This window comes from Sorex araneus, chromosome 1, assembly GCF_027595985.1.
Source record: "Sorex araneus isolate mSorAra2 chromosome 1, mSorAra2.pri, whole genome shotgun sequence".
Lineage (NCBI taxonomy): Eukaryota > Metazoa > Chordata > Mammalia > Eulipotyphla > Soricidae > Sorex > Sorex araneus.
The window spans coordinates 270,515,385-270,534,459 of NC_073302.1; the positions used below are offsets into that span (position 1 = coordinate 270,515,385).

At 43.1% G+C, this 19,075-nt stretch overlaps 1 protein-coding gene across 3 annotated transcripts in view; it reads right to left on the reverse strand.

Moving 5' to 3' along the window:
* TBC1D4 (TBC1 domain family member 4) overlaps positions 1 to 19,075 on the reverse strand; it is a 208,104-nt gene that overhangs the window by 149,935 nt on the left and 39,094 nt on the right. The gene's annotated exons all lie outside the window — the stretch shown is intronic.

Sequence of the window (19,075 nt, forward strand, 5' to 3'; positions counted from 1 at the left end):
CTATGATGGGGCCGAGGGGACAGATAAGCACTTGCATTACCTGTGGCTGACCCAGGTTCAACCCTCACTACCACATACGGTCTCTCAAGCACCAACGGGCATGATCCCTGAGCGCCGCCAGGGAAGCTTCCCACCAAAACTTTTTAAACATACTTATAACAAATTCCAATTTCAAAACCAAGCATAGAAAAAAATGAACAGTATTAATAGAACAATTAGATATACTACTATAAAGTTATGTGAATGTGTTCTCCGTCAAAATATTATTCTAGACTTAATATTTTTGGACCATAACTGATGAGAGGCACTAAAATCAAGAAATGTAAAACCACCTGGATATGGAAGGGTCAGAGGTACAGGGCTTTCCATTCACTTTGATAAGCACGTTACCTTTGTTTCAGGCAAAGATTCATCAAAATTTAACATAAAATATGACCTAATTGAGGGCTAGAGCAATAATACAGTGGATAGGATACTTGCTTTGCATGCAGCTGAATCAGGTTTGAACCCCAGCACCTCACCTGGTCCCCTGAGCCCTGTAGAAGTGTGTAGAAGTGATCCCTGAGCAGAGTCAAGAGCAAGCCCTGAGCACCACCGGGTGTGGCCCACTCTACCCCCCCACACACAAATATATATATATATATATATACACACATATATACATATATATATATGCCAAACATCTCACAGAACACCCAACTCTGTATACTGGGGTTTTGTTTGTTTTGTTGGTTGGTTGGTTGGTTGGGACCACACTAGCAGTGCTCAGGACTTATGTGCATACACACACATATACATATATGACCTAATCTCATACACACACACACATACATACATATATATATGTATATATATATGTATATATATATATATAACCCAATCTTAGAAAAAACCTGAAAAGCCCTGGGGATTTCCACCAAACACTTTTCATTATCAAAGAAAATTTGGAAATTCAACCTTTTACAATACTCAAGTCTACTTTTTAAAAAACAACTGTATGTATCAGTTACATGTTTGTTAAGTTACTTTTCATAATCAGGCCAGAAAAACTCTGGTATATCTCTTCTGAGCATCTATGTTCAAAGTAATAGCAGTGTAGCATGTCTCAATATAACAGTCACGGGGCGGGGGGCAGGGGGTTTCCAAATAAAAGTGAGGCCAAAAAAATTCCTAATTGCAGTTCTAATGTACAGACTACCCAGAAGACCTTTAATTTGGTAATGTTCCTAATCAAGTCAAATAAATAAAGAATTCAATCAAGTAGCCAGTTCCCAGGGATGGAGAGAGAGGGAGAGTGCAACGAGTAGGGCTTTTGCCTTGCATGCAGCCAACCAGGATTCGATTGCTGGCATCCCCTGTGGTCCCTCAAGCACCGCCATGAGTAATTCCTGGGTGCAGAGCCAGGAGTAAGTCCTGAGCACCCTGCTTTGAGTGTGGCCCCAAAACAAGAAAACAACAGAAACAAACAATAAGTAGCCAGCTCTTTCTGGATTTTAAAATAGATTTTTTGCCTAAGTTTGCTCTGTAGTTTCTTTCTTTCTTTTTTCTTTAATTTTTTTTTTATTGAACCTCTATTGCAAACTACAACACCCAAGAGAGAGAACAAAGGGGAATGCCCTGCCACAGAGGCAGGGTGGGGTGGTGGGGGATGGGGTGGGCATGGTGAGAGGGATACTGGGATCATTGGTGGAGGTGAATGGGCCCTGGTGGAGGAATGGGTAAACCATCACTGTATGAGTAAAATGCAAACACAAAAGTTCATAAGTTTGTAACTGTACATCACAGTGATTCTCTAATAACAAATTTTTTTAAATAATCAAAAAAATAAAGCAACCTCATCTACAATGCAAAAAAAATTTGTATTGAAACTCAATGAGACACACAGTTTACAAAGTTGTTCATGATTTGGATTCTGGCATATAATGTTCCAATACCCATCCCTTCACCAGTGTACATTTCCCACACCAAGTCCCCAGTTTCCTTCCCCACACCCACCTCTGTGACAGGCACTCTTCTTCTCTCTCTCCATTCTCTCTCTCTTTTCCCTCTTTCTCTCTCTCTCTCTGTCTCTCTCTGTCTCAGTCTCTCTGTCTCTCTGTCTGTCTGTCTGTCTGTCTGTCTGTCTCTCTCTCTCTCTCTCTCTCTCTCTCCCTCTCTCTCTCTCCCTCTCTCTCCCTCTCTATTCCTTAGGGCATTACGGTTTGCAAAACAGATACTGAACGGTTATCATATACATCCCTTTACCTACTTTCAACACTCAGCTCTTGCCCAGAGTGATCACTGCTAACTATTATTGTCATACCGTTCCCTTCTCTATCCCAACTGCCCTTTGCCCCACACACACACTTGTGGCAAGCTTCCAACCACTGAGTTACCCTCAGGTTCTTGTGCCTACCTACCACGTGCTGACCAATTCTCCTTTCATCTACCTCACAGTTTTTATTTAAATGAAACATCAAAATATCAGGTCAATGATTAAGCTCCAATGTCTACCAGTTAGGCTAAATCATGTCATTGACAGAGAAAATGTAATGACATTATCCCAGGGCTCTATCTTGGTGGAGACAGTTCTAAAAATGCAAGAACACTCTAAATTAGAAAGTAAAAACATTAATCCAAAGCAATCACAAACTATGTCCAAGTAGAGTTTTCATTTGATTTCCACCAGCAGAAACTTTCTATAGTATTACTGTAAAAAAATATGCTCTAATGTTTAAATAGTTAACATTCGAGACTGGAGCGATAGCACAGCGAGTAGGGTGTTTGCCTTGCATGCAGCCGACCCAGGTTCGATTCCAAGCATCCCTTATGGTCCCCCAAGCACCGCCAGGAATAATTCCTGAATGCATGAGCCAGGAGTAACCCTTGTGCATCGCCAGGTGCGAACCAAAAAAAGCAAACAAAAAAAATTAAACCAAAACTAAAACTAAATAGTTAACATTCGCTGTTTAACGCTGTTTTAGGAAACTATCTCAGTACATGTCCATAGGACTTATTTCTAAAACAGAGGGCACTGGAGCAAGTATATTCAGGAACACACACACACACACACACACACACACACACACACACACACGATTACTGAAGCAGTAAAAATACAAGAAACACTTTCTTTTTGATTTTTGCTTTTTGTTTGTGAGCCACACCCAGTGGTGCTCAGGGCTGACTCCTGGCTCTGTGCTCCGCTGCATGCAATGCAAGTGCTCTACCCACTGTTCTATCACTCCGGTACCAGAACCTGTTTTCCACAAAAGGTGGTTGGTCAAGCATTGCTAAAGCACTTATAATTTGTCACAGTCACACAGTCACAGTCATCCGGTTGTTCATCGATTTGCTCGAGCGGGCACCAGTAACTTCACCATCGTGAGATTTGCTGTTACTGTTTTTGGCATATCAAATACACCACAGGGAGCTTGCCAGGCTCTGCCGTGTGGGCGAGATACTCTCGGTAGCTTGCCGGGCTTTCGAGAGAAGCAGAGGAATCAAACCCAGGTCAGCCACGTGCAAGGCAAAAGTCCTACCCACTGTGCTATCACTCCAGCCCACCTATAATTTAAGAAAAAGAAATTTTCTCTTAAATTCAGGAGGAGAGAGGGCAGTAGAGATAATAAAATCCATAAAAAGAAAAACTTTAAGAAATAAACTGGAAAGCCAACAGACCCAGGAAGAGGAAGACAATCAATCAATCCCACACCTTAATTCTTTTATGATTCCAGCTACTGCTGGCTGGGGAAGAAAATCTCTCTATGAGACTATAGACAAAAACCCATTACATCTTAACTTGAGGGCTACTTTTCTGTTTCGTCATCCCAGTACAATTTCTTTCTTTTATTTATTTATTTTTTTTGGCTTTTTGGGTCACACCCAGCAATGCACAGGAGTTACTTCTGGCTCTGCACCCAGGAATTCCTCCTGGCGGTGCTCAGGGGACCATATGGGATGCTGGGAATCGAACCCAGGTTGGCGCATGCAAGGTAAATGCCCTCCCCGCTGTGCTATCACTCAGCCCCTCCCCCCAGTACAATTTCTTTGGAGAAATTTCTATCTTAATTTCATTCCACTGGTCTTCCTCACTCTCAATCAAAATTAACTTTTAAAATGTATAAATTGTGGGGGGGGGGGGCAGAGAGATAGTTATAGGGAGTAAGTTTGCATGCAGCCAAACACAAGTTCAATCCCAGCACCACATGGTTCCCCAAAAATCATTAACTGCAGCCCTATCACCCCCCAGCCCAACCTCAAGCACCACTGAGATGATGCTGATAATCCCTGGCCCCCAGAGGAGCCCAGCAGGACCACATCCTTCGACCCTCGCACTGACCCATGGACGAGGAGTGGCCCCTGGGCCTCCTGAACACTCTTTGGGAGACCCGCAAAACACAATACAAGATAAAACAGATGGATAAAAAATTGCTTATTAAAAAAAACTATTCAATATCATTTTCTTTATTATCTTGAAATTTTTTTGGAAGCCTGCTTTTTTACAATCATTTTAGAGAGTGCATAAAAGCCTTGATATGCATGGGGACTCAAAAATTAGTGTTCCTAGATATTCACTCTTTTAAAAAGAACCATTTTTCTTTCATGCAGTTTTTAGACATCAAAAGCCTTTTGTAGTTATTGCCAAACCATTTTTTTTCTTTAAAAAAACTACAGTGATTCCAATGACTAGGTGATTACACAGGAAGCATGTGTATACTAAGAAGTAGAAGGCTGAACTCACAGGTATGATTGCGACTGCTGGCCTTGTGATTCTAGACAGATTAGGAGAAATCATACACACTAAGGAGCTTGCATTCTTTTTCACCTCAAATTTAAATTACTTCCCAGAAACACTCATCTAAGACCTTTGGAAGCATTCAGGCAAAGTTTTTAACTTGTCTTTTTTTTTCCTTTTTGGGTCACACCAGGCAATGCACAGGGGTTACTACTCCTGGCTCGTGCACTCAGGAATTATTCCTAGCGGTGCTCAAGGGACCATATGGGAGGCTGGGAATCGAACCCGGGTCGGCCGAGTACAAGGCAAACACCCTACCCGCTGTGTTATCGCTCCAGCCCCTAAACACTAATTTTTTAAATGCCATTGATATCAACAGTGACATAAAAAATCATCTTCATGGGCCAGAGAGAGAGCTGACCCATACATGCACTCTCATTCCCCAGGTGTGTCAGATTTCGTAAGGGCCGGACCCAGGGTCCCATTCATCTCTGCACCCATCTCAGCGTTCACATCAGTGCTTGGTTCGCTCTCTCGGTGAAAGCTCTGTAAAAGGCACATTTCTGTTTTCCTTTGTTCTGTGTTGCTTAGAGGAGCAAAACTGAAATGCTGAATCATTTCTCCCACAGCAATTAGTTTTGCAAGCTCTTCGCTCATTTCTCATGTCCTACGGGGAATACTCTCCTAGCGATTTATCCACAGGGAAAGGCTAGAGCAAGGCATAAACTGCAAGCGTGCGAACCATAAAAATAAGGCCAGAAAGCAAGAATTTAATACTTGGTATTAAATAATAAATATCCATGTGTAATACCTGGTATTCTCTACAAGGATTTTTTTTTTTTAAAGTACAGAAGATATACAAGACAGCCTTTGCTTGAGTGCTCTGACAATGAGGATTCTGAGAACTGATTATGGTTTAACAGGGGGAAAGAGGTGGCACGCTGGGGGTGTCGGGCTGGGCGAGGGATAAATCACGTGGTACTATGGATTCAACCCAAGGCTCCTATATCCAAAGCAGGCACTCTAAAGGCTTTTGAGCCATCGCCCTGGCCCAGAAAAAGAAAAAAACTAATCAACAACTAAAGATACTTGCTGTGCTTCGAAGAGAGCATTACCCACCTCCCCAACTTTCTCTTTTATGGGGGTTGGCTGGGGCTCCACCAGACAGTGCTCGGGAGTGATCTCTGTTAGTGCTGGAGATTTGGGGATCGGCAGCATGCAAGGCTAGCAAGCATTTTACCCACTGTACTATCTCTCGGCGCCTTTCCCCAAATTTTTATGTTGACAAACTCAATGTGATGGTTCCTGAAGGTGGCACATCTGGGAAGCATTTAAGTCCCAAGAGTGATGTCCTCATGAATGGGCACAGTGCCCTTGGCGGGCTGGCAAGCTCCCTCCCACCCCTGCAATGTGGGTTCTCAGTGCGACTATCGACTAACGAAGCACCAGGAAGTGATCCCTCCCCAATCCGTGGGTGGAATTCCCACCTCCAGGAGAGGAACCGCATTCTTGTTTAAGAGCCCCCTCAGCCCGATGGTGTTTTTGTTATACAGCTGCTTGAATTTGATTTCAATGAACAAGACTGAAATGCAAAGATTTGGGGGTTGTTTTTGGTTTTTGTTTTTCCTTTCTTTTTTATTGAATCACCGTGAGATACTGTTACAAAGCTTTCATGTTTGAGTTTTAGTCATACAGTGATCAAACACCCATCCCTCCACCAGGGCACATTTTCCACTACCAATATCCCAAATATCCACCCCCTCCCACAAGTCCCAACTCTCCCCCTGCCTCTATGGCTGACAATTTCCCCCACCCTCTCTCTCTACTTTTGAGCATTATGATTAATGCAAAGACTTTGATCCCACCTATATGTGAACTGAGAATGTCTAGGATTTCAGAGTACAGAGCAGCCCTGGAGAACTTACCTAAACAGAATAGACACTATCATTTATACCATAATATATTTCCCCCAAATGCCGCCAAATATATATCTTACGAAATAAGTAAAAAGGAGGAAAAGTAAGTCTTAGTCCACATAGAATGCATAAGATATGCATTCTTAATGGATCACAATATCTCTCTCCATTTCTAGGAAAGGAAGACAACATGAAAATTTGTTTATTTGCCACCGGAAGCATGCTGGTGAGCATAAAGGAAACCGGGGTCAAAAAGAGCCCAAAGTGTTCAAAGATGCTTTGACTTAAGAAGCTCTGGCTGGATCCCTGGTTCCACACATTTACAAACACCACCAGGTGTGACATCTGAGCACAGTGTCAGGGGAAGGGAAGGGAAGGGAAAGGAAAGGAAAGGAAAGGAAAGGAAAGGAAAGGAAAGGAAAGGAAAGGAAAGGAAAGGAAAGGAAAGGAAAGGAAAGGAAAGGAAAGGAAAGGAAAGGAAAGGAAAGGAAAGGAAAGGAAAGGAAAGGAAAGGAAAGTGATGGGAGGGGAGGGGAGGGGAGGGGAGGGGAGGGGAGGGGAGGGAAGGGAAGGGAAGGGAAGGGAAGGGAAGGGAAGGGAAGGGAAGGGAAGGGAAGGGAAGGGAAGGGAAGGGAAGGGAAGGGAAGGGAAGGGAAGGGAAGGGAGAAGAGAGGGAGGCAGGGAGGGAGGGAGGGAGGGAGGGAGGGAGGGAGGGAAGGAAGGAAGGCAAAGGGCAAGGAGAAGAGGATGGGGATGATGGGTAACGGGGAGGGGGGGAGTGAGATAAAAGGGGACGGGAAAGGGAGGGGAGAGTTAGGGGTGGAGGAGCACATACACATGACAGTGGAGAACCCATGAAATATTCTCACTAAATCGAGAGCTGCACACCCTAGCCTGCGTCTGCCATTGAGACTCACATAATTTACTCCTGGACCCTGGGTAAAGTGACGACAAGACTTGTACTTTAAGTGGTAAGATATCCCTTTGCACTGTCAAGCACTTGTCTCAAAAGACTCACAACCATCTCCTCTGAAAAATGTGTTTACTTTGGCACCGTCTCATTTCTTCCCATTGAAATAAGTGGGAATTCATGAATTCAAAATTAAACATGCCCTTTTTTTCTCTTCCCTCCCAACCCCCTCCCACACTGCCAAGCAACACGCTCCAAACCCTCTTCTCTTCTCACCCCACCTGCTTTCCAGACTCAGCCAAAGGATCGCTTACTGAGTTCCCTTTAGAAAGCAGAATGAGACGCCAGGAGAACTGGGTGAAAAGTCACTGCAAGGGCTTCTCCTGTTAAACGGAGCTGCTCTATGCCAGTTCAGTTCTCCCAGCTCATCGGGGACAGATGGAGAAATTCCAGCCTGCCAAATGTTTATGATACACGCAGATGGCTGTTTCTGTTTGGACTCTCTGATTCTCTTCCCCATTCGGCTGGCTTGGAGAGGAACGCTTGCTCCCTTAAGGGCTTTGTCCTGTGGAAGGCGACTCCTCAGACAGAGTCCCTCACTCTCTCTCCCCCATGTCCTCTTCTTCCCTCGTGTGCGGGCTCTCACCAGGCTCTCTCTGGCCTTCCCTTCCTAGTCACCGCACCTGAGACCCTCCCGCTGGTCAGACACAAGGAGAACCAAAGCCTGGGGGGCTTCCGGGGAGCCTGAGTTTAAACACGGTTCCTTAGGGCGCCCTTAGAAATGCACACCCCTGACCGGCTGAGTCGAATGTGAAGCCGTTTCTGGAGGTGTTCCAGAGACAAGAGAAGGGAGCCAACAACTGTCGGCTTTACGACAGCTTTACTATCTCGTTGGAAACAACTGACTGCAGAAGATGAGCTAGAAATAAACTGCTGGAATCTGCTAGCAGATCTGTAGAAGTGAGCCGTCATCTGCACAAACGATTACTATAAACAGTAAGTGCTGGCTTCGTTTCTGTGCAATGTTCATTCTTGAAAACTCTGAGCAAAACAGATGTCATAAATCTACCCAACATATGGATGGTGGGATTAGAGCAGTGTCTCACAAAGTGGGCAGTACTGTCGTCGGGGGCCCCTGGGAAGATGCGGGGAAAGCCACCTGGGACAGCTCTCTGCTTGCTCACTTCAAAGTAAATTCCCAAGGTGGGGCACTGAGTGATCTTTTTCTGAACAAGGGTGGGAGGCCAAGAAAATCTGGGAACTTCTTAGAAGAAACTTTTTCGGCACAGAGCAATTTTAAAACAATGTGTGATGTGTTAAGGAAACATTTTGCTTAAGAAACAAAATGCACAGGCCTTGTATGCAGGAGGTCCCAGGGTAATCCCCAGCATCACATGGTCCTCCAAGTTCTACCAATGTGTGACCCAAAACAAAATTTAAAAGATAGCAGTATCTTATAAGCGGATGGTCATGGAGAGTATCAGGCTAAGTGAAATGAGTCAGAAAGAGAGGGACAGACATAGAATGACTGCATTCATTTGTGGAATATAATATGACATAATAAGAGACTGACACCCAAGGATAATAGAGACAAGGACCAGGAAGAGTGCTCCACACTTGGAAGCCTGCCTCAAGAGCTGGGGGAGAAGGCACCTGGGATAGAGAAGGGATCACTAAGTCAATGACTGTGGAAGGGACCGCTCGCGATGGGAGATGTGTGCTGAAAGCAGATAAAGGACAAACATGACGGCCTCTCAGTATCTATATTGCAAACCATAATGCCCACAAGTAGAGAGAGAAATAGGGAAATTGTCTGCCATGGAGGCGGGGGGAGGGGTGAAGTGGGGGGTGGGGGATACTGGGGACATTGGTGCTGGAGAATGTGCACTGATGGAGGGATGGGTGTTCGATCATTGTATGACTGAAACTCAAACATGAAAGCTTTGTAACTGTACCTCACGGTGATTAAATTTAAAAATTAAAAAAATAATAATAATAAGGAAAAAGAAAGAAAGCAGTACAGAGAAGAGTGATGAAAAGAGTCAACGATCTAAACTAAGGATTAAGTCATGAAAAGAGCCAAGTCAGTCCAATCTTAGGGTTAAGAGTGGACCTTTGAAAAGACTGTAGTTCCTTCAGCTGACCCTATACGGATGAGCAAAATATAGTTATGTGATATAGGAAAGACAAAGATTTCCAGGGAATCCCATACTCTGGTGAAAGGTGATACGATCCCAATTCTAAGTAGCTGAAGCAAAAAAAAAAAGAGAACGCATTTTTACCTGGTAGGACCTGGAAAGCCCCTGTGTGTGAAACTGGCGGTCAGACAGCTGAAACCAGGCTTCCCCCTCTCGGTGCTCGGAGTGCTGTCGGCGTGCCCGCCCGGCACTGGGGAGCACCGGCCCCCTCTGTGACCCTGGACCAGTGAAGGGCTCCACCTGGTCCTGCTCAGCCTTCCTGGGTCTCGAGCACTGCAGCCAAGGTCCACAGCATTCTCACCACCCAGAAGAGGCTCTCCAGGGGCCGGGCGCGGGACTGTCGGGAAAAGTCCCACATGGAGTTGACTCCAAAGTCCTTGTTCTAGACACGGAAATCTTGGAGGGTTATTTCTAGCTCCTCTGCTGGACACCAGCAGGACACGCATCAGATCTGAGACACCACAAAAGTAGCTGAGAATCTTTAAGAGCTTGGCAGCAGCCGCCTCCACGTGATAGCAAAGTCACCAGGAGCGGCTAACTCCACTGTAAAACTCAACAGGCTGTTAACGGGCCTGGCCTCTGGGGTGAGAAGTCGCAGCTATTTGCCATGAAGGATGTGAAGGAAGATGCTTTGACTCTGCAGCTGAGAGAGATACCTCAAGAGAAGAATCAAGCCGTTTGGGCCAGGCGTATAGCTCAGTGACAGAGTTCTAGCCTTACCTGCGCGAGGTCCCAGCATGGCAAAATAAAAAAATAAATAAATAAATGCAAAGTTTAGTTGTGTTTAACTTCATAAATAAACTACGTTTGTTTCCAATGCTTTCTAAATCATTTTTATAAAAAACGTACCTGCAATTTTTGCAACCTGGAAAAAGACTTAGAAGATACTCAGAAAATGAAATAAATGATTGAGATTTCACAGATTCTTCAGTCACACCCCAGATTTCCAAAGTCATATCATCCTGTTTTATATATATATATATACATATATATATATATAAAGGTTAAAATGACAGTGCAAGGGCACTACTCTTAAATCAAGATTTTTATCAATTGAAGTGGTGCAAATTCCTAATTAGATTAAGAACTACCAGAAACTTATAACTGATAAGAAATTTTTTTTAATAAAAGCAAATAAGCATCTCTATCAGTTGAGCATGGGTTTTTTTTTAAGCACATACACATTTCAGTAACAATAAGTGTCTCAATGAGAGACGTTACTGGTGCCTGCTCGAACAAAATGATGAGCAACGGGATGACAGTGACAGTGACATATTTCAAATAATTTGAACAAAACTGATGCTTGATTTGTTTTTCTAGAAATTTTTATTAACCACACCATAGGAAAGTTAGTTGCTCCTGAAATAATCACATTAACAAAAGCCTCTTCATTTGTAAATACCTAAATATGGAGATATACAAACAGTGGTAAATTCAGTTCATGTCCTCTTAAGTATTCTTAGTATTTTAGTATTTTTAGGTGGAATAAGCAACAAACTGACAATAATAGACCCAAAATGAGAGCACCTACATGCCAATACAACAGTGAAAGTGCATATTAAAAACTTATCAAAAACCTTGTATTATTAAGGCCTTCATCCAGAACATGGATTTCTCTTCACATATTCTTTCTAGCAGCTTAATGTCAACCCATCATTACACAGAAACAATAGCTAATCCAATCCTTTAGACTCATATTTTAGAAAATGTAAGTCGTTTCCTACAATTATGTACCTGAAAAGCAAAAGTGAGATGAAAAACAGTCACAGATTAAGATTCATGTAAGTAGAGAGCTGATTTTTCCAGCCCCAACTGATTAATACTCTACAGTATAATATCCTTGCACCATATATTTTGAGAGCAGAGTTCAGCTACCACCAATTAAAAATAAGCAAAAGCTACACAATCATGAATGCTTCTCTTTGAAAGCTCTAGAAAAAATGTTTGCCACAGAGAAAATCTCCAGAACAATTACCTCCTCATCTAAGAGATGATTCCAAGTTCTTGATAGGATCTTTAGATAAAATTTGCCACATTTAAACATAATTTTTTTTTGGCAGGTGGGAGGGATAGGTGGGGGGGTAACCCACCCATCAACAATGCTTGGGGTTACTGCTGGCTCTGTGGTTCAGGGGATCACTCTTGGCTGTGCTGGGGGGACCATTTGTGATTAACCCACTTTAGCCACATGCAAGGCAAGCATCTTACGTACTGTGCTATCTCTCCAGCTCCTACATTTAAACATCTTTATGCTAAACTTTATATATGTATTTCAGCTCACCTTCATGGATGGTGGTTTTCACTCATTTAGGGTCAAGTACTGTGATAGAATTTGTAATTTTCACTCTTTGGGGCTTGTTATTGTTTTGTCAGGGATTGGGGCTTTGTTTGTTTTTCAGTGCCAAAGACCTCACACATGCAAGGCATATGCTCTGCCACGGAGCCTCATTTCTGAAGCCTGTAATTTTCACTCTACACAGTTCGCATTTAATGCTTTGTCATCAGTGAGAGGATGGTACTTATAATTCCATAGGCCTAATAGCTTGGTCTTTTGACCTTGTGTTCTGTTCCAGTGAGAGCCATACTGCTCACTCAGAGATATTACATTAATTATACAAAATAACATGGTCTGGTATGGAAAGTATTTAGCAGAAATTATAAACCACTAACTTTCGGACAGACTATATCCCACAGATTCCCCTTCCTGTCAATTATTATTTTTGCTCTGCTCGAAATTTAGGAAAACAACTTGTTTTCTTTTTTCCTTTCGTGGGAGGAAGGGGCAAAACCCGACAGGCACAGAATAGATTCCCAGTAACCACCCGGCCCTGCCGGCCACCGTGCTCAGACCTGTCACACAGTACTGCTTAGGGGCCACCAGATGTGTAGATGCAAGTTTGTTTCTATCATGCCAGCAGTGTGTGGGGGCTACTTCTGGCAAGGGTGTTTGGGGGACCCTAAAGAGGCCCAACATGGATCTCGAGTGCCCCACATATAAAGCAGTTGTTCCAGTCTATTGAGTCATCATCTCCCTGGCCCCCCAAGTTTAAAAAAAATATTTTTTATTAAGAGCACTGTGATTTATAAAGTTATTCTTAGCTGAATTTTAGACATACAATGCTCCAGCACCAAGCCCACCACCAGGATCACCAGTGTCCCCAGGTTCCCCCCTTAGAGTCCCCCAGTCTGCCCACATTGGCCTCCAGGGTTTTAAGAGTCTAACTGGTGATATAACACTGTACTCCTGGGGCTGGAACAATAGCACAGTGGGTAGGGCGTTTGCCTTGCACGTGGCCAACCTGGGTTTGATTCCCAGCATCCCATATGGTCCCCTGAGCACCGCCAGGAGTAATTCCTGAGTGCAGAACCAGGAGTAACCCCTGTGCATCGCCGGGTGTGACCCAAAAAGAAAAAAAAAAAAAACACTCTACTCCTAAAGTAAAACTATTTGTATTTTGTAAATTGACACTGTATGTGTATACATAAATACATACATATGCAATTTACATATATGTGTGCACACATATATGTATATATATGTACATTTGCTTATACACATATATATGTGCATATGCACTGTCGGAGCACTGTTGTCCCATTGTTCATTGATTTGCTTGAGCGGGCATCAGTAAGTCTCCATCGTGAGACTTGTTGGTACTGTTTTTGGCAAATCGAATGAGCAATGGGTAGCTTGCCAGTATCTGCCGTGTGGGCAGGATATTCTCGGTAGCTTGCCAGGTTCTCTGAGAGGGACGGAGGAATTGAATCCAGGTTGGCCATGTGCAAGGTAAATGCTCTACCCACTGTGCTACTGCTCTAGTAGATATGTGTCACTGTCACTGTCATCCCGTTGCTCATCGATTTGTTCAAGTGGTCACCAGTAACATCTCTCATTGAGAGACTTATTGTTACTGTTTTTGGCATATCCAATACGCACAGGTAGCTTGCCAGGCTTTGCTGAGCGGGCTTGATACTCTCGGTAGCTTGCCGGGCTCTCCGAGAGGGGCGGAAGAATCGAACTCGTGTCTACCACATGAAAGTCGAATGCCCAACCACTGTGCTATCGCTCCAGCCCAGATATGTGTGTGTGTGTATGTATATATATATATATATGTGTGTGTGTGTGTGTGTGTGTGTGTGTATATATGTGTGTGTGTACATATACATATATGTTTGCAAAAACATAAGCAAACATTTTAGCCTTATAAACTTCAGAAGGGGGTAGGAAGGAAGAAACAGAAGAGAGGGGAGAGGAAAAGAGAGAGGACAGAGAACTTAATCAGTGTATACGCAGAACAGTGTTCTCTTCGCAAACACCACCATGGTTTTGCAAGTGTGATTAAGTTAAGGCTCTTGAGATGGGGAGGTGATCATGGATTACCCACGTGGGACCATGTAATCACAAGGATATTTACTAAGGGAATTAGGAAAAGCAAAGAAACCACAAGAGATCTGACAGCAGAACTGATGCTAAAGTGACATAACTGCTGGCAGGGAGCCACAAGCCGAGGAATGAAGGCAGCTTCCAGACGGGGTAAAAGGCAAGGATCTCCCCAGGAGCCTTCTGAAGGAAAAGGTCCTATCAAGGCCTCACTTCAATCCCATAAAATCTCCCTTCGACTTAGAACTTCCAGAACTGTGAAATATAAAAGTGCCCTATGGAGCCAGAGTCACAGTACAGCGGGTGGGGCATTTGCCTTGCATGCAGCCAACCCTGGTTCCATCCCCAGTATCCCATATGGTCCCCAGAGTGCTGCCAGGAGTGATCCCTTAGTGCAGAGCCAGGAGTAACTTCTGACCATCACTGGGTGTGACCCCCCCAAAAAAATTTTAAGGGCATTATTTCAAGGCACTTCTGGTGATTTGTTTGGGCAGCAAAAGAATAGAAATCTTTTTTAATTTTCAGTTTTAAATTATGTAAATGTAAAAGTAAACTAGTATATATGGAGCATTCAAAACTTGGAAAAGAGCAAAAGGAATGTCAAATTTAACCTCTGGCTTTGAACCACAACTTTACTAAAGGATTCTTCTAAGTCTTATGAATGTAATAATTTCATTGGTCTCAGGACAGAACAGAATCATTAGACACTCTTTTTTTAATCTAGCAACATCAGTCACTGGCATTTAAAAGAACAATATAAAGATATTAAGGGCAGAAATCCCAATTTACTAGCAGGTTCAAAGTAACACACAGGTAAATGAATGGTGACAAGTTGGGAAGTGTTACCCCTGAGAACAAGCAGACGGGCGTTTCACTCGAGGCTCTGCTGAGACAGGCCACAGCATGCAGTGAGCCTTTGGCCACGTGCACCACTAGACTCCAACGTTCAAGGGATGAGAACCGCAGCTTGTGGAGTGAAGGATGAAAATTGGACTGGAAAGTAATAAACAGATTTTTAAGACTGACTACATGTTTATCGTGCCATGTTTGGAGAGGGAATGCATCCAACAACGCTTGGCGTTACTCCAAGCTCAGTGCTCCAGGGTCAACTCATGGCACCTCTTGTTTGCACAGACTCCAAACCCTTCGTACCACTTCCCCTGTACCACACTTGCAGTACATTTTAATACTAACTCACAAGCACTCAGTGATTATTAACCATCTACCAAATATATTTGAGTGCAATTGCAGAAAAATGAAGGGAAGTTACTGCAGTGTAACAGAGAACACAACAGAAAGATCCCAATCTCCCTACCAGGACAGGGCATTCTTCTCCAGGTGCTATTCTGTGCTCAACCTAGTATCACCATTTAGCCTCGTCGAAAGCACCAGAGTGAGGGTCTGACACCTGCGGCACTGTTGTATTTATCTCTGGGACTTTATCCTAGCCCCTCCATGCCGATGCAAAGAATAGTGAATAGGAGAGGGACTTCTAGCTAAATGTGGACAGATGGAAAAGAAAAAAAAATCTACAAAGAGTATGTGTCACTTACAAACAACTATGTAATTGCTTTTTGGGGAGCTCTTGCATTCATTAAAATTTTAAAATGCAAGAGTTGGCAGTTTTGAAAGTTTACTACTAAAGGAAAACAAAAAATTTAGAACTAAAACACAAAAAGTGGTTCAGTTTTGCCAGATTTGTCTAACCAGACAATAAAGGGTTCTTACAGTATTTTGGTTATAATCCCCAGAAAGGGCAATCTAGTTCAATCCCCAGCACTGCATTCCAAGTGGTCCCGAAGGCCCGCCAGGAGTGAGCCCTGAGCACAGAGACAGGATTAAGTCATGCATTTCCAGGAGTGGTCCAAAAAATGGGAAGGGGGGGGGCGGGTCCAGGGCACTGAGAGTTGAGACTCATGCCTTTATTTAGGACACCCTGGCCACTAGAGGGCAATCCATTTAGTGTCACTGTGGCTGTGCTTGTACCATCTCTACACCTCTGAGTAGCACAAAGTTTAAAAAACACACAAATAGGGTTGGAGTGATAGCACAGCGGGTAGGGCATTTGCCTTGCACATGGCCGACCCGGGTTCGATTCCCAGCATCCCATATGGTCCCCTGAGCACTGCCAGAGGTAATTCCTGAGTGCAGAGCCAGGAGTAACCCCTGTGCATTGCCGGGTGTGACCCAAACAAAGTAAAAAAAAAAAAAAAAAAAACCCACAATAAGTTTCGTTTGGTTTTATACGCAGATCTGATGGTTCCCACCAGTTTTGCATATATGTTCTGCACTACACCAAACTCAGTTGTCAAAATTAACAGTCCTTCATAATACCTTTACTAGTTGGTTGGACTTAGATTTGTTCTCAGTCCAAGGCGAGGATGTATCACTTGTATCACTTGTCATTCTGTTGATCTTCGACTTGCTCGAGAGGGTGCCAGTAACGTCTCCATTTGTCCCTGTTGCGTGCTAGTGTAGCCCAGTGGTATCTGCTCACTCCAGGAACATGGAACATGAAGAGCCTCAAACCATTCATTCAGGGTCTTATGAAGAAGTCTGACCATCTCGTAGGTGGACGGCCACACGGTCTTTTGATGTCCCGTGGAATCCAGTTGGTAACAGCTCTAGTCCAGCAGTCATCTCTGAATCACATTACATGTCCAGCCCATCTGATTTTTGATGACTTGGCAAAGGAGACAGCATCCCTGATTCTTGACCGTCAACGGAGGTCAGAACTCCATATTCCTTCTCTCACTTGAGTGAAACGTGATACTCCAAGCATAGCTCTTTAGATTCCTCTTTGGGATACACTAATAGCGTTCTCATCCTGCTTGCATAGGGCCCAGGTCTCTGAGGCGTATGTTAGTGCAGGAAGAATGGTGGAGTTGAAAAGTTGTGCTCGGAGCCGGAGGTTCTCTGTCCTAAAGGCTAGGATGTGATCCTGATAAAAGTAGCTGTGCGGTGAGAGGAACGGTAAAGATGAGATCTAAAACTCCTTCTAGATTTCAAATTCTGTGTTGATGTCAATGTTCTGAAACTATTTCCTATATGAAATCATTGCCCCTGTAAACAGACAACCAATTCCTATACATATATATAAAATATAAATATAATCAAATAAATGTATATATTACCAATATCAGATAACATATTTTTCTTAATGAAAGAAGTGCAATTCACAAAGTCATTGATAGTTTAGTTTGAGGCATAATATATTTCAACACCAATCCCACCACCAGTGTCAACTTCCCTGCACCAGAGTTCCCATATTCCCTCCCACCCCCAACCCCTGCCCCATTCCCACCTGTCAAATTGACAGGAACATTACAAAGGTCCAGTGGTTGCAGCTTAGATATCATGTTGTCAGTAAATAAGGAATGTCTCAAGGACGAAAATCTTAAGTATCTCTGCCTGGCCAGCACTGGTGTTTCTCTCCAAGCTCTCTATCGTACAGGACAGGAGAGCTAGCACAGGAGTTAATGCACTTGCCTTGCATGCAGATAACCCCGATTTCTATTCCCAGCATATGGTTTCTTGAACTTCCCAGGAATGATCCCTGAATGCAGAGCCAGGAGTAAGCCCTGAGCACTGCCGGGTGTGGCTTAAGATACAAATTTGCAATCTGTTCTACCACCTGGGATCGTTTCTTCCTGAGCATAACCCAGAATTGTCCAGAATTCTTGATCAAAGACTCGGTGGTTAGATAATAAACGCAAACATCAGGTGCCAGCCCCTGACTTCTACGGTTCTAGTTCTTTTCAGAGCTGTTTAATTTCCTGTGGTCAATCTCTTCTTTATTTAATATTTATGTTAGAAGGGGGGGCGGGGAGAAGAATGAGGTTCACACCTTGCAGTGCTCAGGGCTTATTCATGGCTCTAAGCTGAGAGACCACTCTTGTCGGGCACAGGGGACCATATGGATTGCCAGAAACCAAACCAGAGTCAGCCCCCTGCAAGACAAGTACCCTACTACTGTACTTCAATCCAACCCCCTTCATCTTTATTATTATGGTTGAAAACATAGGAATTAATTTTCTGTTTACACTGTATACATACAAAGCAATGTGAAATGTATCAGAGTTGGTTTATGTACAAGACTCCACTGTGCCGCTGGCTCTCTAGTTTTAAAGGAATTATTTTAGCATATTAGTTATTCATTCTGAGCCATGTTAACATTATAAGTTAACACTATGTAATATTACACAATTGGTGTATAATTTAAAAATTTTTTTCAGCAAGTTCAATAGTGTCAACACTGTTTCATGGTAATATAGATGAGGAAAAAATGCTCCCAGTCATGGCTGAAGGAAGACATTATGCAAGGATGTGTTTTGATTAAAGTCATTTTGATTTTTCATTTTGATTAAAGAGAGCAGTTTCCAAGTTCCAATCAACACATTTAGTTAGGATTTACAGAACATTTATTCATATACAGGCAGCACACATGTACAAGTGCATATTTCTTTGGTAGTTATTGTTTTGATCTTGCTATTCATTTTATATTGAATGTATAATTCTTATCAGAAGATAGTAACTTTATATGAGTTATTTACACATTTTAGGACTCAAAATTAGAATAATATAAAAAGGTTCATATTATTCTACTATTTTTTAGGACTTTGTTCATTTTTAAAGGAGAAGGGTGACAGTGTGCTGAAGTTTATTATTTGCTAAATATAATTTAAGAAAGTATTTCAGGCCCACACTGGCCAAAGGTATGCACAGAGTCAATGCATCACCCACTAAAAATTTCTGATCTAGGGGCCGGAGAAACAGGGCAGCAGTTAGGGTGCTTGCCTTGCATAGTATTGCCGGGTGTGGCCCCCAGCCAAAACAAATTTTGATCTCACTTTTCACAGAAATAGAAAAACCAATCCTAAAATATGTAAGGAATACAAAAGATTCTAAATAGTCAAAGCCATCTTTAGAATGAAAAACAATGGCAGACGCATC